Source organism: Castor canadensis, chromosome 12 (genome assembly GCF_047511655.1).
Source record: "Castor canadensis chromosome 12, mCasCan1.hap1v2, whole genome shotgun sequence".
NCBI classification, from domain to species: Eukaryota; Metazoa; Chordata; class Mammalia; order Rodentia; family Castoridae; genus Castor; species Castor canadensis.
This window is the reverse complement of record NC_133397.1, coordinates 107353423-107374579: the sequence shown is the minus strand read 5'-3', so window position 1 is coordinate 107374579 and position 21157 is coordinate 107353423. Positions and strand designations below refer to the sequence as shown.

The following is a 21157-nucleotide window of genomic DNA, read 5'->3' as shown; positions in this document are numbered from 1 at the left end:
TCTAAAAATATACATTGCAGTCATGGATTTCATAGGGCTGCTGGTTACAACAACCTTTGCAGAATTAAATGAGTTAATGTAGGGCACGAGATATTTTAAAGGGCCTGATTTGAATCTTTCTCCATGTTCTGTGACCTCCTAGTGCTTGGCGGCATGGCGGAGGTCTAAGACAAGAACCTCTTCTCACAGATCCCTCAGGAAGGAGAGGGAGAGCACAAAGTAAGACCTGTGCCTCACAAGTACATGGGATTGGTAACACAGAGGAAAATTTGGGGATCCCTGAGATTCAAGGACAGGCACCACCAAGTCTACCCACAGGCATCCCAGGAGGACTTCTCAGAGGAGGGATGACTGTGGAATCCAAAGTGTATGAAGTTTCTTTAACAAAGAGAGGGAGGAGAGAAAGGACAATGACCTTAGGAAGCCACCAAGTACTAGAAATGCCAAACACGTTGGACAGAAGAGTGAGGAGAGTGGAGACTGGAGAGATAGGATAGGGGTCAGTCTGAAAGGCTTGGGTGCTGGTCTGAGGAGTGCGGGGGCTGGCAGAGTGGTTCAAGTGGTTGAGTGACTTCCTAGCAAGTGTGAGGACCTGAGTTCGAAACCCCAGTGCCACCAAAAAAAAATTGTCCTAAGGGGTGTGGGGGAGGATTTGCTAGGCTAGGGGGAGTAATTAGAGAGGCTTAAAAGGGAAGTAAGGCGGGCATGCAGAGGCTGTGTCTGAGAATGAAGTCACCTGCCCTCTCTGTTCCGTACAGAACAGAAAGGCAGGGGTTAGGGGTGGGGAGCCCGTGCAGATCCCGCTCTGGGGACTGGTGAGCATGTAGCTACTTAGTAGATTCTCTCCTGCCTCCACTTCCCTACCCTTCCCTCACCTGCCAGATTTATAGAATTGTGGGACCAACCATAGCCCTGCCAGAAGAAGACAGGTTCATAGACACACCTGAAATGATGTTAAGACAAGAACTCAACAAATACTTCCTGAGCAGCCAGTGGTGGACAAGTCCTATCTGCCCTCCTAGAGCTGCCTGCACTGTGCATGGCAGGAGATGAGGTTCCAAGCATGGAGCCCAGACTACTGAAAGGGAGACAGAAAGGGACCTGTGTAGCCCAGGCTGGCTGTCTCTCTCTTTCAGGCCCAGAAAGCACCTGAGGCAGGAGGGAAGCTGTAGTGAGAAGAGCATGCAGGGGTTAGCCACCCTCTATGTGCTGTGACATCTACCTCAGCTGTCCCTGCCACTAAGGAAAGCTTTCAAGCTTGAAGAGACCTGCCAGGCTTCACCTCTCCCACGACAAAGGTATCAACAGCTCAGGAACTTTGTAAAGGTTTAAATATATTACAAAGCAATAACAATAAAAACAGCATGGTACTGGCACAAAAACAGACATGAAGACCAGTGGAACAGAATAGAGGATCCAGATATGAAGCCACACAACTATGAGCAACTTATCTTTGACAAAGGAGCTAAAAATATACGATGGAGAAATAGCAGCCTCTTCAACAAAAACTGCTGGGAAAACTGGTTAGCAGTCTGCAAATAACTGAAACTAGATCCATGTATATCACCCTATACCAAGATTAACTCAAAATGGATCAAGGATCTTAATATCAGACCCCAAACTCTTAAGTTGATACAAGAAAGAGTAGGAAATACTCTGGAGTTAGTAGGTATAGGTAAGAACTTTCTCAATGAAACCCCAGCAGCACAGCAACTAAGAGATAGCATAGATAAATGGGACCTCATAAAACTAAAAAGCTTCTGTTCATCAAAAGAAATGGTCTCTAAACTGAAGAGAACACCCACAGAGTGGGAGAAAATATTTGCCAACTATACATCAGACAAAGGACTGATAACCAGAATATACAGGGAACTTAAAAAACTAAATTCTACCAAAACTAATGAACCAATAAAGAAATGGGCAAATGAACTAAACAGAACTTTCTCAAAAGAAGAAATTCAAATGGCCAGAAAACACATGAAAAAATGCTCCCCATCTCTAGCAATAAAGGAAATGCAAATTAAAACCACACTAAGATTCCACCTCACCCCTGTTAGAATAGCCATCATCAGCAACACCACCAACAACAGGTGTTGGCGAGGATGCGGGGAAAAAGGTACCCTCTTACACTGTTGGTGGGAATGTAGACTAGTACAACCACTCTGGAAAAAAATTTGGAGGCTACTTAAAAAGCTAAACATTGATCTACCATTTGATCCAGCAATACCACTCTTGGGGATATACCCAAAAGACTGTTACTCCAGAGGCACCTGCACATCCATGTTTATTGCGGCACTATTCACAATAGCCAAGTTATGGAAACAGCCAAGATGCCCCAGCACTGACGAATGGATTAAGAAAATGTGGTATCTATACACAATGGAATTTTATGCAGCCATGAAGAAGAATGAAATGTTATCATTCGCTGGTAAATGGATGGAATTGGAGAACATCATTCTGAGTGAGGTTAGCCTGGCCCAAAAGACCAAAAATCGTATGTTCTCCCTCATATGTGGACATTAGATCAAGGGCAAACACAACAAGGGGATTGGACTATGAGCACATGATAAAAGCGAGAGCACACAAGGGAGGGGTGAGGATAGGTAAGACACCTAAAAAATTAGCTAGCATTTGTTGCCCTTAACGCAGAGAAACTAAAGCAGATACCTTAAAGCAACTGAGGCCAATAGGAAAAGGGGACCAGGAACTAGAGAAAAGGTTAGATCAAAAAGAATTAACCTAGAAGGTAACACCCACGCACAGGAAATCAATGTGAGTCAATGCCCTGTATAGCTATCCTTATCTCAACCAGCAAAACCCCTTGTTCCTTCCTATTATTGCTTATACTCTCTCTACAACAAAATTAGAGGTAAGGGCAAAATAGTTTCTGCTGGGTATTGAGGGGGGGGAGCGGGAGGGGGTGGAGTGGGTGGTAAGGGAGGGGGTGGGGGCAGGGGGGAGAAATGAACCAAGCCTTGTATGCACATATGAATAATAAAAGAAAAATGAAAAAAAAAAGGTTTAAATAAAAACTCTCTCTCTCTCTTTTTTTTTTTTATTATTCATATGTGCATACAATGCTTGGGTCATTAAATAAAAACTCTCTTGTGCCCGGGGCTAAAACATCACACTCAACAAATGTTTTCAAGCCAGCTTGCTGGGCACTGTCCCGTGGAAAGGAATGTTTTCTTTGTCAAGTCTTCTGATCCCTTTGTCTCTTGCCTGTACCCCTGAGTTCCCACAGTCTATTGCAGGTGTAGCCAACCGGAACCTGCAAGTTCACCAACAACTGGAAAATAACAGGCTAGAGGAAAGGGTTATTGTCATTTGTCCCAAGGCAACGGCTTCACAAGGGTGGGTCCTGGTGGCAGAACTAGGCCTGAGGTCTGGGAACAGAAATACCTCATGGGCAAAACTGTTGCTGGGGGCTGCAGACTGGGACACCCAGTCCTCACTCTCAGTTATTCCTAGGTCCTGGCCTATCTGACTAGACCCTTGCTTTCCCACCACAAGACTTCCCCTCAGTGTCCCCAAGAGTGATCTTTGTCCCAAACCTGGAGGCTCCTCACCCTGTTGCATATGGAACCCCAGTTGCAGCATTCACTGTCTGCATCATTTGGGGCTGCATAAAAAGTAGAGATAGCATCTCTTTCCTAGTGTGAATGTGAGTTTGACTTAGGCAGTAAACACAGAGTGCATACTAGATTCTCAGCAACTGTAGAACCCATCCTTCCAGGTGCTCAGACACCAAAACAATCAACAAAAATTGTCCTGAGTGCCTGCTGTGGGGTATGTCCTGCACAGCGTTAGGCACCATTAGAGACACAATGAGGTATTCGCCATGTGATTCCCACCCCAAAGCAGTTAACTAAATAATCAGAAAATAGGCATTAGAGGCTTCGTGTGTTCCAAGTATCAGGCTAGGACAGTGACAAATTAAAATACACATGAAGCATGACAGAGTCCCTTCCTCTGTGGTTCTTTCTCCGAAGAGATTAAGGGAATGCACAGATATAGATCAATAACCATATAAGGCGTAACAATGTGGACAAAAAACAATCCAAGAAACCCGTGGTGTCCCCAGTATGCAGCAGAGGTAGCCTTGGGCTAGAAATCTGGGGATCCAAAGATGTTATGGAGAAAAGAGGACAGGAAGAAAGGGGAATGGGGACTCCCAATCTGCTGCTAGGGTTTTATTTGCGGTGGTGATGGCAGTTTTGGTGGTGAACTGTGTAGATACTGGAGGAGAGGGGGATCAGTGTGGTGGACCAGGGCCCGCGGAGTCTGGGATTTGGACAACATATTCAGCCCATACTGAGCCACCAGGAGCAGTCATTCTACTTCCCTACATCATATTCCCCCTTTCTGCCTCTCTGAGCTGTCAAGATGAAATAAGACAGCTCATAAACACTGAGCATTGCATCTGACACTTGGGTATCAAGGTTAGCTTTATTGCAAATAATAACATAAAGGGAAGTCACTGTGTGTGTGTGTGTGTGTGTGTGTGTGTGTGTGCGCGCGCTACTGCTATGGTATGTGACTTGTATTTTTAAAATAGTTTTCATATTTTATTTGCTAACTTACTTGGGTTGGGAATATAAAATGCCAACCATTTAAGAGAGGAAAATCCTGAGTGTGCTGTTTATCTCAAAACCCAATTTCTGCCATCCACCGTGAACGACAATCCTTTAAAGATTGTAGGAAGAGAGAGAAAAAAATATTGCAGAAAAATAACAGGAGTCCTTGGCTTACAGGAAGGGATGGGGCCAGGCATGGCTGCCTTCTCAGCCCAGTGAGTCTCTGCCTGGGCCCCTGCTGGCTCTGGGTGTGTGGATTTTAGTCTATCTTTTTCCCTAATCAGACTTAGCAAATCAGGTGACCCCTAAGAACTCAAGGCAAATGTCTACTGGATATGTTAAGTGAAAATGGGGTTAGAAAGAATATGGAAAGTCCACCCTCCACCCAACCTGCTTCTTAAACACTGATTAGTCTTTCGTCCTCTGCCTATTTCTCCTCTGGTGGGTATATTTAGGAGAGCCAAAAGGCAGCTGGCAAAGATAGGGAGAGCAAAAGGGCACAAAGAAGGAAGAGGATCTATAAATGAACCATTAGTATATGAATAATTGAGTTGCCTCTATTTGAAAATTGACTTTTATAATGCTTGGGCTGGGACTGGGGCCCAGGAGACTCCATTCTAGCCTCATCATGGTAACCACAGGGCCCAAAGCCAGTCCTGCAAGAGACTTCTCTAAACAGGACAGCTGCTGTCATTACCCGGATAAATGTATCCCAGGGGGTTGATCGCCCCTGCACAGTTCACAGCCATGTTATCACATGAAGAGAAAGGCCTGAACACCAGGGTCCATGAACCCTGGAAGGACAACTGTCTTCCACCAGTTAGGTCTACCCACATGGGAAAGGCTTGGAGCTGTTTTTGTAGCTCCTTTTGGGTTTTCTTTCAATCCTACAAGATAGTTTCATGGGAATTAAGATCAGGGTAGAGACTATATTTGCCACAGATAGAGACTAGCAATCTCTTCACCTCCTTGGCACAGAGCCAACATTGTCAAGCCAACCGTGAGGCTGGATCACACTCACTTAGCATGGGGCGGGGGGCAGGTGACAAGTTGGGTCCATCTCAACAGTTGCTCTGTTAATTCACTAACTCAGGAGATGTCTGCTTCTGTTGACTGTGAGGTTCCCTCATTCACCCAGAGAGAAGCAGCTGGGGTTTTGCAGGAGACGGACCCAGGTTCTATTTAGCTGTGTCACGCAGAAAATCACTGATAGCGTCCAAGCTTTAGTTCCCATTCTATGAAAAAAGGTCAAAATATTCACCACTCAGAACTGTTAAGAAACAGATATATTATCAAAGTCCTGTGGTGTCTAGCAGGACACCTGTCAGTCAGTAAGGTCATCCTCCTTTCACATGCCTGGTCACCCCAGCACCTGCGGTCTTTTTCCAGTGGGGACACCTGTGTGGAGGTGGTAAAGAAACTTCTGTTTTTTCATTGTTTGTTGAAGCCAGGGGGATTCCTTAGTTTGATGTCTTTGGAGCTTTTGCCTCAAACGACAATGAGGAGCACTTCTCTGCTTCTGCAAAAGAGCAGTTCAAGTTTAAGGCAAGTGAAACATGGAGGGCGGTAAAAATGTCATGGGGACCCTCAAGCTCCTCTAAGCTAAGGCTTTGAAAAATCAGCAGGAGCACCAAGCCCAACAGAGATGTGGGATCCCCAGCAGGAAAAGCGTTTTCCTTCCAGTCAGTTCTTTGGTCTATTCATAGGAGCTGGGAGGCAGACTAGACTTGTTAGACAGGGGCGAGAGCATGTGTGCCAGGGGTCCGAGGCAGGAGTCTTTTGGTCTGACTCACCAAAAGGAGATGCTAAAAAGAGAATGGCAGGAGGGCATCTCCAACTTCACCAATTTACTTGAATTACTGGTTTATTCTCTTAGTCTTTTGGCTTTTGAAAGTTGTGGACCCTGGCCAAGAAGAGGCAGAGAGAATGCTTGAAAAATACTGAAGAAGAAGTTATTGCCCCCAAGATGGAAGAGGGAATGGATCAGAATCTGCCCCTGCCTGCAGGGGTGTCGGATGGGAGACTCGGGGCTCCCCAGACTTTACCCAGTGCCTTCACCACTGCTCATGGGGCTGGTATGAGGCCATGTCACAGTCCCCAGAGCTCTCTGCCTTGGCCAGGCCATCTGCCTCCCCAGGGCAGCCAAAGGAGATGAGCTCATTTCTAGACCCAGGAAATGGCTCTGACCCCATCTTCCCAGGTGCTGCTGAACGGGGCTGGTGGAAGTCAGGCCAAGCATCATTGGTGTCAAGCCAACTGCTCCTCAGGCAGATCTGCTGACTCGTCTCCCTCTTCTTCCAAATGAGCCCTGAGAGCTGGCAGTGCAGGAAGGGAAGCACATGGAGGAGTCTGATGGCGTGGGCTGCCCAAGGGGTGGCAGGAGCAGCCACCACCTGCCACCCTAGCCTTACATCCCATGGACTGCACTGGGGACAAAAAATATGTGCTCATCCAAGGATGCCAGGGCCACAGAAACAGGTATGCCTTAAGAGGAAGCAGTGCACTCTGAGAGAAGTATATAATGGTACTTGAACAACCTTTTGAAATTATGTTTGGTGTATGGTGAAGCTTAGTGTTTTCTCTTTCTATCTACCCATAGCTATCTGTTTATCTATCTATCTTTCTATCTATCTATCTATCTATCTATCTATCTATCTATCTATCATCTATCTATCTATCCATCTAAGCCACATATTATCATTTTAAAAACAACATGGGAAAGTATAAAGAATTAAACAAAGGCCTGGTGGAGTGGCTCAAGTGGTAGAGCGCCTGCCTAGCAAGTGTGAGGCCCTGAGTTCAAACTCCAGTAGTGCCAAAAAAAAGAATAAAACAAACACAAACATTACCTATACCCCCACCCCAGATACTGTCTGTAACGGTATTTAAAGAATACAAGCACTTGATTAGATAACGTATCTACAAAAAGTACAAAATGAAAAGTGAAAGTCCCCATCACCCTATTTACCCCTCACCTACCCACTCAAAGTCATCATGTTCAAAGTTTCTTTCACTTTGCTCCCAGGGGGTAAATTTGTGTGGTGCTTACACATCCATTGTCGTAAACATTTTTAGTACACTAAAATAGCCTCAGGATTGCATAACTTGAACGTGGATCACACTGTACTCAACTGTACACAACGTGGTGGGGGTGGGGTTAGGGGTAGGGGGTGGCTCAGTGGTAGAGCACCTGCCTAGCAAGCACAAGGCCCTGAGTTCAAACCCTAGTACTGTCCACATCAACAACAAAACCAGTGCACAATGTGAATGGTGCCCACCAGTCACGCACTGGGTAGGAGTATTGTTTTCACATGTTAATAAAATCTGGAGCTCTTTGTAGATCACACATATAAATCTATCTCATTTTTAAAAAGCATCTGATTTCACAGAGCCCATCATTTGAATGTACCATAATTCCCTTAACCAGTTCCATAAGGATGGACAGTTTGTCCCTTCCCCATTATAAAATCTCTTCAATTAACTTCCCCCCATTGTCGGGATGACGGTAATGTGCCAGAATTCCTAGCCATTGGTTGAGATGGTGTCTTGTGAACTCCCTGCCAAGGGATGACCTTGAACCATGAGCCTCCCAATCGCGGCCTCCCAAGTAGTTAGGATTACAGATGTAAGCCACCAGCACCAAGCTTCCAATTTACTTCTTGTACAGATATCTTAGTAAATTTCTGTGAATATTCATAGGATAATTCTTTTTTTTTTTTTGGTGGTACTGGCGTTTGAACTCAGGGCTTCATGCTTGCTAGGTAGGTGCTCTACCATTCTGCCAGCCTTTTTGGTTGGGTTTTTGAGATAGGATCCCTCATACTATTTGCCCCGGCTGACTTCAAACTGTGATCTTCCTGATCTCTTCCTCCCAAGTAGCTAGGATTACAGATGTGAGTCACTGATGTCCAGCTTCTATGGTCTTATTGACTGGTTTGGGTCACATTCGTGTGCCTGCACAAATCTTCACAACCAGGAGATGGGAAAACACCAGCCACACTTGGTTTCTGTGCCATTAGATTCAGCCCAATCATATGAACTCAGGTCAAGGGGGAGTGATTCCATAAAAAGACACTGGAAGAGGAGGACTGCAGACAGAGATGCAAGTATTCACCTGTTCCCACCAGATGGTTTCCGAAGACCCTGGTTAAGAAGATCTCAGGTCCTTGGCATCTCAAATAAAGAATTGAGCAGAGCCACACAGATTGCAATGCAGCGACAGAGTTGTATTGAGAGTGAGCGATAGCAGGAAAGTACACTCCCCAAGAAAGTGGTGGGCTGGGTTCTGAGCAAGGAGGCATAAGAGCTGCACGAGGGGTAAGCAGGTTGCAGGGGCAGTTTGCATGGTACTTAGGAGTGGCTTTTGGTGATTGACAGGTTGATTGCATGTGAATTCAAGGAGATATGGTCCTTATTCTTAATTAGGGGCTCTTGTGCATATGCCCCAGTTCGGGTCCAGATGAAAATGCTATTTTAGAAGGGACACCTGAGGGGCAGTTCTGGGTGGAGCTAAGATCACTTGTTCCCCAAGATGATCTGTGAGGAGGCCGCCTGTTCCCCATGACCTGGTTCAGGTACATTCCCTGTAGCCTACCTCACACCTACAAGGCCCTTCAATGGGACCAGTGTGACAATGTGGAAAGAAGCCACATTTTGGAGTGTGGCTTTTGAGTCCCTGGCAATGGTAAGGAGAACTCTGCAAGTTTTTGCCTTTGACGATGGGAAGTAGATATGCAAGATCGTTCAATGGTTGAGACACTGGAGACCATCAACTTTAGTCCTCCACCCAGTGATGACATCCCTTCCACACCACCTTTGCAAACACCTAGGAGGTGTTAGGAGGTTTGCCCACTGCCTTTCAAAAGCAATCTATTGCACCATTACCCATCTCTACGTATTTGGAGTGGGGACTGGTCCTAGGGTTTGAACTCAGGGCCTACACCTTGAGCCACTCCACCAGTCCTTTTTTGTGAAGGGTTTTTCGAGATAGGGTCTCTCAAACTATTTGCCAAGGCTGGCTTCGATTTGCAATCCTCCTAATCTCTGCCTCCTGAGTAGCTAGGATTACAGGTGTGAGCCACTGGCACCTGGCCTTATGGTTGGTTTTGGTTTTGGTTTTTTTTTTTTTGGTGATACTAGGTTTTGAACTCAGGGCATCATGCTTGCCAGGCAGGCACTCTACCACTTGAGCCACTCCACCAGTCCAAGGTCTCACATTTATACCTTGGCCTGCTGGTACTGTGATGCTCCCCCGTTGCTCAGATGACAGGCATGTGCCATCGTGCATTCCTTTTATTAATTGAGATGGAGTCTCACGAACTTTCCCCAACCCTCAGGGACGGCTTTGAACTGTAATCCTCCTGATCACCACTGTCTCCCAAGTAGACATGAGTCACCACTCCAGCTCTATGTATTTTTTAAGTTATCATAAAGTAAAATAAATACTAATATTTTAAGTGGTTCCTATGTGTAAGGTCATGGGCTATGCAGCTTACAGGCATTATTTCTAGTTCTTTTTATTCCTGTGAAGTTACTATTAGTAGTTCTCCTTTACAGAAGAGAAAAACCAAGTGCAGAAGAAATTAGTAACTTATGTTTTGAGAACAAAATCCTCTTGATAAGCCTTTACATCAGGAGGGTCTAACATCCTATAATTTTTACCCCGTTGACTTACTTAAACTTTGGGGAGTTATTTGGATGAGTTCTTTAATTATTGTACGCAGTTCTTCCTTTCCCCCTGAGACTTCAGTCCTCTAAGGCAAGCATTGCTCATACCTTCCTACCTTCTGAATGAAAAATGGTTCGTAGAGTTTTCCCTAAATGCCCTTCTTTGGGCATGCTCAGTGTCCTTAAGTGGGGTGCTTAAAACCCAACCCACTCCAAATGGGCTACAACCAGTATGAAATACTATGAGACCCCCTTGCTCTGGCCAGTGTGCATTTGTCACCTTTGCATCTTAGGCAGCGGTCCTCTCCTGGCAGCTCAGGTTGAACTTGGAGTCATCTTCCATCCTAAGATCTTCACCCAAGCTTCTGCAGATTCCCCCAGGGCATTACAGGGTAGAACTTTTCTGAGACTCAGGGACAGGATTTTGCCTTTATCTTTGTTAAATCTCACCCTGTTCATCTCAGTTTCTTTGTCTGTTACTGGGACTTCTGATTATAATATTCCATACTTCAGTTTTGCTTGGGTCATCTTCAAGTTTGACATGCATGTGTTTATCAATTCAGAGATAAAAACATAACAAAATAAAATCTTCACAACATTGACCAACATAGGGGCAAAAATAGAAAATGCCACTGAAACCCTTCTTATGGACTTAGTGACCTCACAACTCCCACCCATGGCCCATTGGTGCACCTTCAGTTCTGCACTTCTACAAAGCTTTGTAGATAGCTTTCATCAAATGCTATGATGAACCCTAGTAAGCATGACTGAGGATCTGTTACTAATTAGAATATCTCAGGAGGAAAACAGATCGGTTTGTCATTCTTTTATTCATTCAATTTTCATAATAGAAAATTGAGCCCTGGCTATGCTATTTATTAGGGAAGAAGCCCTGGGCAAGTTGCTTAAAACCACCTGAGCCTCAATTCTTTTCTGTAGAATGGGTATCATCTTAAACACCTCACAGAGCTGGTATCAAAACTGAATAAGATAACAAGCATGTTGCTGAGAATGGTCCTCAGTAGGTGACAAGTGCTCAGTAAATATCACGAGCTACTTTACATGCATTTGCCTTTGGTGAAGCTGGTTTCCCTTCCTTCCTGGTTCCTGGGTCAAACAGGCTCCTACATTTGCCTTTCATCCCTTCCTGGCCTCCTGTGATGGCCTCAGGCCTCTGGTCTCCAGCTTTGCAGGGCTCCCTCACCAGTTAGAGGACCCAGTGCCATTTGTGGTTTTACCATCTTGGTGGTACTTTTCTGCCCTCCTGCCATTCCTCTTGTCTTGACTGGTGTTCCCCTCTGAGGACTTTGTGATGGCTTCCTGGAACTGGCCTACCACAGAGAGGACATTCAGTCCATTTTTGAAGGTCTCTTGTCACCCCCTGAAGGTTGAGAGGTTCCTTAAAATGAGAACAGGCAATGGCCCCTCTCCCTCCCCACCCCGTTTTTAGGATCCAGTGGGATCTTTCCTACCTCTTCCCCTGCAACGTTTTGTTGTTTTTTGTTTTGTTTTGTTTTGTTTTTAACTTAAATGGATTCAGCTTCCAAGCCCTCCTTTACCCCAAAGTCCCTACTTCCCAACGCACCTTTCTTCCGTCACAAACCATTGGATAACTCAATTATCAAAAGAAGCAGCTTTCTCTCCTCTCCATTGCTCACATCTCCATTGTTTCAAGACCATCCCAGGGTCACCATAATACCCAGCTCAGGGGAAGCCATTTATATAGAATACCTCCTGAGTGGTGACCCCTTGAGCTTGCAAAACAGCTGCACAGCTCTATTCTCTCCACAGCAAGGTTCTCCTGCCCTCCATCCCCTCCTCTGTGACTTCTCAACTCTTGCTACATGAAAATGTTGCTAGCTTGGAAAAGTGTGTGTAGATGGTAAGTGGGAGGGAGGGGGCAAAAACATCTTGCTGACATAGAGCATAGTGTCTGAAGAAGACAGTGCACTGGGATCCCTTAATGACCACTGTGACACTCGGGCCAGTTACAGGGAGCCCCAGGGCACCAAGAGGAACAGTAGCTGGCATTTGCGAAGGATCAGTACCTTGCTGGCCTATACTAGAGTGTGACTATGGTGTCATGGCGTTTTGTTCACTCCTCCATTCACCCCAGATAGAAGAAGAAACGAAGGTTCAGAGGGACTTGGCCAACCCCCAGATCAGGGAAGTTGCAGAGATGGGACCCAATGCAGTCCATGTGGCTCTTTTCCTTCCACACAATGATGCTTCCCAGGAGGAGGAACATAGTGAAAACCAGAAAGAACTAGAAAGATGACTGAATTAATGCATGTAAGTATGTATTTTTTCCTTGTGTATGAGGTTCCCAGGGACGTGGCATAAATTTTCCCAAACTGGATGGCTAACACAACAGAAGTCCATCTTCTCACAGTTCTAAGGTTAGAAGTGTATAGCATCCTTCCAAAGGACGCAGGGAGGAGTCCTCCTTGCCTTTTTGCAGATTTGACAAGCTCCCAGAACTCCTTGGCATCCCTTGGCTTGTAGTTGTAACCATCCATAATTCTCCCAATGTCCCCTCTCTTGTTTTCTTGTAAGGACACCAGTCTATGGATTAAGGGCCCACCTAGTACAGGATGCCTTCATCTCAACTGATTGTATCTGCAAAGACCCTGTTTCCAAATAAGCGTCAAGGATCCAAGTGTCCACTGCATCTTTATTCTAAATTCTGCATGTAACTGGCTAGTCCAGGCTAGAGACTAGAGTCCACTTTCCAATGCAATTCCTGAAGAAACATCAGCTCAGCTGTAGCCCTTTCCAGTAGGCAAAGCATCCTCTAAATTTGTAAATCAAGCCAATGATGGGAGAACATTACCGTGAGGGCAGAGGTCACATGAGGCTTGAATTTCAGAAGCATTTTCTTGATGATAGAAGCCTTGATCCTTCAGCATGTCAAAGCAGCAGAGAGCCTTTCTTGCACAGGATCCAGCCTTCACTTGAAGTGACCACGTCTCAAACCTAGACATCTTTATGATAAGCGTGGGTGCTGGCTGTGCTCTTGAGGTGCCTCTCAGTGTGATCTGGTCATGTGAGGTCATCCAAAGTCATTCTGAAGGAAGACAATAGTCTGGACTCCTTCATCCTCATTGCCACCCTGATAGACCCTGCCCAAATAGTAATGTTACGGTGAGGAGACATTTCTTGCCATTGTGAGTGATCTGGGCAGCTAGCTGGTGTGTGTGTCCATGCTGGTCCCTCTTCTTTCCTGGCTGTTTTGGGTGAATGCCTGCCTACTTCATCACCTTCAAATCCTGGGCAGCTCAGGCCCACATCCCTGCCTGCCAACAGTCAGCTATGCCACACTCCTGCCTCCTACAGTGCAAGGTGTTCCCGTATCCCACAGCCTTTCACCTGTCCCCATTGTCTGTCTTCCATTTGCCACACCTGATTTGAACATCCATTCTCATTCACTCGTGACCTCCTGCTTGGTCTCCGGGTGCTCCCCCTTATTTCCTCTGGCTCTTCAAGCTCCCCTTCCAACTACCCATTCCCAGGTACCTAGCACGGACCACCAGTCACATCCTGGAGCAGCCCAGGAGCCATTCTGTCTGCCTGCCCAACAGCCATGAGTGACATCCCTTGCTATATAGGTGGAGGCCAGGTAGACTACCCCAACCCATCCCAAAGAACAGCCTAGAAGGAAATGGGCTCAACAGGGAAGCCCCAGGCCCAGCTAGGAAGCCATACACTGTTGCTACAGACACATGAGGCTATCTCAGAAGGAGAGGGTAGCGTCAAGATGGCAGTCAGCACCATCTTCTTAGGATTCCCAGGAGTTCTCCTGTGTCACAGGACTGACACCAAGCCTCCACTTTCTCCAGACACTCAGTCCCCTTCTCACCTCAGAATCACCCTGGAATCTGCCCAGGTGCTCTCTCTTCTGCCACCATTTTCATTTTTCTCCAGGGCACATCCACCAGCTGGTATTTCATGACTTGTAGTGTAATATTAAGTGAGTTTGACAGTTTCCTGTGGATCTCCCTGCTGGAAATGTAGGGTCCCACGATAGAAGGCTGGGCTTTGCTCTGGAGCATAGAACAGTACCTGCCCAGGACAAACCAACACTTAGGAAAAAGTCATTGAATGAATAAATGAATGAGAGATGGGCAAACAGCCCAGTCCTAGTCTTTCCCCTAATTTTTCCTGGAAGGAAACTAGAAGCAGTCCAGAGTACCTAAGGGACATCTCAGATTTGACACTGGAACTGGGAATTTTCCAAGGCATGCTGCCCCGTTTGACCTTCCCAAACCCTCGTTGAGGAATGAAAAGATGGCAGAAACAGACTTTGAGAGGCTCTTGATAGATCATTCAGTCAGAATTTCAACTCATGTTTTCTCTCTCCAGTGTTGCTTATTTTACCATTAGGTTGGGAAGACAAGCACATTTCATTTAAAGAGCCAAGTGCAGGAGGGGAGGAATTAAAGTATGATATATTGTAAGAACTTTCGTAAATGCCACAATGTACCCACTACCCAGCACAACAATAAATTTTAAAGACAGCCAAGCACAATTAGCCAAGAATGCTACCTGGGCCGCCATTTTGAGAAAGAGCCTGAGGCTACATCTGGGTTCATCAGGCAAGCATGCATGATTGATTAACAATGCCTGCCACAGGCACAGAATAGGGAGCCATGGGATTCTGCCATCCCTGGACCAGATGATACAGCAATATTGGGTTCCCCATCTTGGACCTTCTCAGCACAGCAATTCTGAAGCCAATCTTCTTACAGTTCCTGCCTCAGCAATGAGAAGCTACAGCAAAGCTTCTGTGTATTGCCAACTTGGCAGCAGACCCCTGGAAAGGAATCGGATGCCCATTTGGTCATTCGAAAATCTTTTGTCCTTCACATGGGGCCTAGCGTCACCTCCATGTAGGAAGGGCACCAATACGTTAATAACAAGTAGGGCTCTGTCCATGGAGGCTTTACATGACCTTTGGGCAGCTAACTTGTCTTCACAGTTATGGTTACCTGGGGAATGGTATCCTCTCAGAATCTGTGCCAAGAAGCAGAAAAGACTATCCTTAAATGTGCCTTTCTATGTTGGGATAGCTGCCAATGACCCACTAGGCAGAGTTCATCCTCACAAGATGGAGCATGGACCTTGCATAAAAGACCTGGTGAATCCAGAAAAGATTATTGAGTCATGAGATAAACCCTGTAATATGCCTCATGTACAGAAACAATAACACTTATTTCCATTTTCTTCTGACTTCCTGGATGTAATCTGCAGGATGCTAAGTAATATGAGCTCTAGATGTGGACCCTGAGTTTGAGGAAACTACCTACCCCCAGTTAAAGGGACACAGCTCACACCTCTCTTACCAAGGCAGGAGCCACTGCCCCATGGCCTGCTAGCTTCATCTCCCTTCTCTCCCCAGAAGCAGCCCTATCTTTATGCCAAATGTACTGAATGTCTTTATATTCTTCTAATATTTTGCATTGTTTTGTACTTCCATTACCATCCCCAGACTACCCTGCAAATCACCCCTCATAGTTTTGATTTTTGTTTTTTTTTTTTTTTTTGGTGCTACTGGGGCTTGAACTCAGGGCCTCATGCTTGCTAGGCAGGCACCAGCCATGTTTTTGTGATGGGTTTTTTTCAAGATAGGATCTCCTGAACTATTTGCCTGGGGCTGGCTTTGAACTTTGATTCTCCTGATCTCTGCCTCCTGAGTAGCTAGGATTACAGGCGTGAGGCACTGGCACGCCCAGCATGTTGATTTTTATCTGTGCCCTTCACCAACTCTAGGAAACTGAACAAGTTACTTAACTGTCCATTCTTGTTTCTCTTTATTTCTTAATGTAGAATCCTTCTGCTTCAGTCTCCCGTGCTGGGATTACAGGTGTGTACCACTATGCCGAGCTTTTGTTTCTCCTCTTAACATTGAGATAATAACAGTTTTCCCTCTCAGGGTTGCCAGAAAAATAAAATGAATTAATATATAGTGAGTGCTTCGAGCACTAGATGAGAGCTGCTAATTTATCATCCTTCAAGACTCAACTTCAGTATTTTCTCCACCAAAATGCATTGCGAAAAAATACTATAAGCAAAGCAGAATCAAAAGATTACCCAAAAAACATATTGCAACATATGGCAAAGGACCTTAATTTATGAGGAGCAAGTAAAAATATGTAGGAAGTCAATAAGTCAGTAGGAAAAGTGTTTAATAACAGGAACACACAGGTCACAGAAAAGAAATACAAGTAGTCAGCAAGGAAAACACCCAATCTCACTCTTATTTAAGCAAGTCAAAGCAATAATGGAAGACTGTTTTTTGCCTATCAGATTGGCAAAAGGTTTAAGCCTTGACTAGTACCCAGGGTTGGCAAGAACGGAGAAACTAACTATTTGCATACTTTTCTTTTTCAGACCTGGGGATTGAACCTATGGCCTAGTGCATGACAAGTGAGCATTCTACTATTGAGTTACACCCTCCACCCTGTGAGCCCTGGGCTCTTTTTTGGGGGGTGGGGGAGTGGGAGGGTGAGGGTGGGAGTGGAGTTTGAACTCAGGGCTTCACGCTTGCAAAGCAGGTGCTCTACCACTTGAGCCACACCTCCAGTCCATTTTGTTCTGGTTATTTTGGAGATGGGTTCTCAAGAACTATTTGTCCAGGTAGGCCTTGAATCCCAATCATGTGGATCTCACCCTCCCAAGTAGCTGGGATTATGGGTGTGAGCCACCCATCCCCAGCCTGCATGTACTTTTTTTTTGTGTGGTGTTACTAAGGTTGTTTGAACTCAGGGCCTTATGCTTGCTAGGAAGCAAGCCCTTTATCTAATTCTTTATACTTCCCTATGCTTATTTTCTTGTGGCCATCTTGGCGAGGATTTTGAAAATATCAACACTAAAAATACACATTTCCTTTAGTGCAGAAATTCTCCTTCTGTTTACTGATATCCTCACAAAAGAACGGTATATGTAGTAAATGTCACCACTGTATTCTAGGTTTCTAGAAATGTGCCCGTTACACAGCTGCTCAATAAACATTTGTTAAATGAACACGTGCACCCAAGTGTTTTTTTGTAGCAATGCTTATAATAGAACCTGAAAACAGCCTGAACATCCAGCAACAGGGGAGAATTTTGGTTCTGGGGATTGAATTCAGGGCTTGCCTTAGCACTTGAACCACATCCTCAGTCTTATAGGGAGAATTTAAATAAATTATTGTACAACCACCATGGAGAGTTCCGCAACTGTTAAAACCAGTTGTCATACATGTGTATATTCTGCTTTTAAGAGACTTCTAATTCATAAGACAGAAAAAAAAATCCTTCAGCACAAGGGGAAGAACAGTAAACATTGCAGAGGATCATTGGTGTGAACAAATCTATCTACCTGTCTATCGATCTATCTATACACAGAACTGGGAGTGTAGCTCAGAATAGCATCTGTGAGGCCTTGGATTCAATCCCCAGCATAGCAAAAAGGAAAACTATATATACACATAAAAATATTCAAATATTCTACGATATATCTTTCTTTCCTAGAAAGATGACTTAGAAGGTCTTTGTAATTCCTTTGTAAAGAAAAATCAGGAACAAGGGGGTAACAAGGAGAGAAAAATTTAGATTTTTTAATAGTTTTTTATTTGAAATTCCTTCCTTCCTTCCTTTCTTCCTTCCTCTTTCTCCCTCCCTCCCTCTTTTCTTTTCCACTGTATGCATGCATTGATTTTATCCGAAAATACCCATAAAATATTTTTTTATAGGGTGCACAGTGCTGTTCAGTAGGTGCCCAGCTCTCCAGGGTCTGCCCTGTCCCCCCTGAGCCTCCTCCAGTCTGCCTCCTACCTCTTATTTCCCTCTCTGGCAATTCGACAAGCTGACAGCTCCGCACACACCTGCTGCTGTGGCCTTCTTCCCAGGCCTTGGCCCTGGCTATTTGACCCTCAACTTCCAAAGTGCTTCTCTCTCCCACAGCTCAGCTGGGGCGAGGCTAGTGCCCATGGTGGTGTCCCCACCCTACCTTCTGCATGTCTTTGACATGCACTCCACTGTCTCGGGACTGATGCATTTGTTTGAGAGGACAGTTGTCAGATATTCTTAGGACAGGGATGTGATTCATTCTTTTTGCAATCTGAGCTCTCTGCACAGGGCTTCTCACGTGAAAGACTCTCAATAAATTTTAAGCCAGGCACTGGTGGCTCCTGCCTGAAATCCCAACTACTCAGGAGGCAGAGATCAGGAGGATCGTGGTTTGAAGCCAGTCCTGGCAGATAGTCCACGAGACTATCTCAAAAATACCCAACATAAAACAGGACTAGTAGAGTGGCTTAAGTGGTAGTATACCTGCCTAGCAAGCATGAGGCCCTGAGTTCAAACCCTAGCCCTACAAAAAAAAAAAAAAAGAAAGAAAGTAAAGAAAAACAAAACTCTTGCAAAGCTGCTTATTAGATTGAAGCAAGTTCCTTCTCCAACAGCAACTTATACGGAGTCATTGATTTCAGCATCAAAAAAAACTAACGCTCAGATGGAGCCACCTCTTTCTGTGTCTCCCTAGCTTCTCTCTCAGGTTATGTGGCTCTGTCTCTGGCCTGTCTAGAGCAGCCTGGCAAGGAAGTGAAATCTGGGAAGAGAGAGATTTCAGAAATTTATTCACACAAGCTCTTGCTGTGTGCCAGCTGCTGTACTAGGCAATGAGCCAGCTGGGGCCCCAAAGCAAACAAAACAAGTTGTCACCCTTAAGGACCATTGCGTTGGAAAAGAGAGATAGGGTTAGACAGTAAATTGGGAAAGAAGTAGAGAGAAGAAAATAAATACTGCCCACTAGAGAGTCAAAAGTCAAAGACTCGGCTTTAGTGGTGGTGAAATCCCAGCTCAGTGGGAATGTTCAGAGGTTGGGGTAGGGGTGGGAGGCGGGGGATTAGGAAACTGCAAGAACTAGAAAATGCCACTGCAAAAGTCCCTGAGTACAAATGGATTTCCCAGGGCAGGTGACTACCTGAGCGGGGTAGGGGAAGACCTGACCAGGATACAATCAAAATTTTAACAGCAAAGGTACAAAAATAGCAGAGCTAACAAGAGTTTCATGGCCATCCATGGTTTCATGGCTTTCTGGCAATGGCATGGGGCTCAGTTCCTGTATGAAGGAAAAGTTTATGGTTTGAAAGAGTGAGGAGTCACATCAGGTATGAGCACTTTTAAGCAGCTACAATGGGAGGAGTACGGACCGAGGAAGAGGTATGGGATGGGGCTGAGTTGAGAAGGGTCTACAGATCCACCTTTCCACTTCCTTCAATTACTCCCCATCCTCCTCCAGCTCCCTCCCATCTCTGTCTGGCTCCAGTCTCTACCCTCAGTGTGAAGGTCACTGTGACAGCCTGATTGGTTTCAGGAGCCTGATCCAAGAGCTCAGGTGAGGCAGCGCTCAAGGCCGCAGTGAAAACATCACTGGGGGTTCCAGTGGACCGAGTCCCATCCCTCTCTGCCATTAAGCCATGACCTTGACCATGACTTCTTTCCCGGTGCATCAGACTAGGCCAACACCGGCTAAGATTCTCTCCACATGAACATTTGCCATAGAATTTTAAATTTTACATGTGTTCTTGAATTCTAGATTTATAGAAACACTAGTAGGTTATCCAGAGAGAGAAAGGGCTTCTGAATGAAGAAAACCAACATTTGTCGATTCTTTTCAGCTATTAATAGATAATTAATAGCTATTAATTATAATTAGAACGTGTCACCCGCATTGTCTAACTTAATCATATTACACTTATTGGAGGCTTATTACACACGTTGAGCAATCGAGCTGATATTTTGGAACAATTAGTGTAGACAATGTTAACATCAATATGCTGAGTGCTGTCGTGTACATGAACTCCCTCACCCTCAGTGCCAGGTAGATAGATGTTAACATTCTCATTTGCATAGGAATAAAAACTCCCAAGCAATCAAGATGTGAGATTGAAAAAACCTGACCAAAGGCACACAGTGAGAAAACAGCAGGGCCAAGATAGAAACCCTGCTGCTCTGACTCAAGACCACAAATTCTTCCCTAAGATTTACTGCGTCTTCTGGAAACAATTACAGCTGGCTTAGAAAGAAGAAATAACTGTTCCACAAACTGAACCAAAGCAAAGCTGCCATTGACCTAAGCCTTCTCCTTTTCCCCAGGTTAAGTTTCCAAAGAACCCTCAACTTCTTGCACCAACCCTAACTTGGTTGCTCGTAGCTTCCTGCTTGAGGATAGATGACGGATGGCGCCTAACAGCCCTGTTTGTCAAACTCTCCACACCGGATTCATTCTCTTTATGCAAATTATCACCAGCAGCTTTTCACAGGAAGGAGAACAAACTGACTTCACAATACTGCCTTGAATCTGGATGCCCTGCAACTAGGCTAAAGAAATCTTTGCTAGGAGTCTTGGATGGCATTTTTTTGTGATTGTTATTTAAACCGAGGAGCTGCTGATGCTCTCCATCAGACAAAAGGATAGATGATAGTTTAACTTTCCAGGGTCCAGGTACCAGGAACCAAAACTCTCTTCCTTTGTGGCTGAGGCCTGGACCTCAGAGTAGAAAGAGAACTTTAAGCCATTTTAAATGGTCCTGGGGCTGCCCAGATGTTGGTTCCTGCAGAAGTCCTCAAAGCCTCGGTGTTATCTCCCAAGGTCAAGTTTGGCTTACTAGTAAGGGTTTGCAAACAGCTGGTCTGAGGTCTCCAATCAACATTCTGCTCACAGGTCTGGAGAAAAGGAGAGGAGTTTAACTGACATAAGCCAGGGAGGTCAAATGTTACACATCAGACTGGACCACAATGCAAGGAATACAAAACAACCCTTGGGAGAAAAGAAAAGTGCACAGCCAGGGCTTTCACCAGCGGCTCACACCTCTAATCCTAGTTACTCAGGAGGCCGAGATCAGGAGGATTACAGTTTGAAGCCAACCC

At 45.3% G+C, this 21157-nt stretch overlaps 1 long non-coding RNA gene across 2 annotated transcripts in view; it reads right to left on the bottom strand.

Moving 5' to 3' along the window:
* Positions 1–3042: 3042 nt before the first annotated feature.
* LOC141414912 (uncharacterized) overlaps positions 3043–21157 on the bottom strand; it is a 66048-nt gene continuing 47933 nt past the window's right edge. For both annotated transcript variants that reach the window (XR_012439896.1, XR_012439897.1), the window contains exon 6: positions 3043–6096. This is a non-coding gene — a long non-coding RNA (uncharacterized lncRNA). The remainder of the gene's footprint in view (positions 6097–21157) is intronic.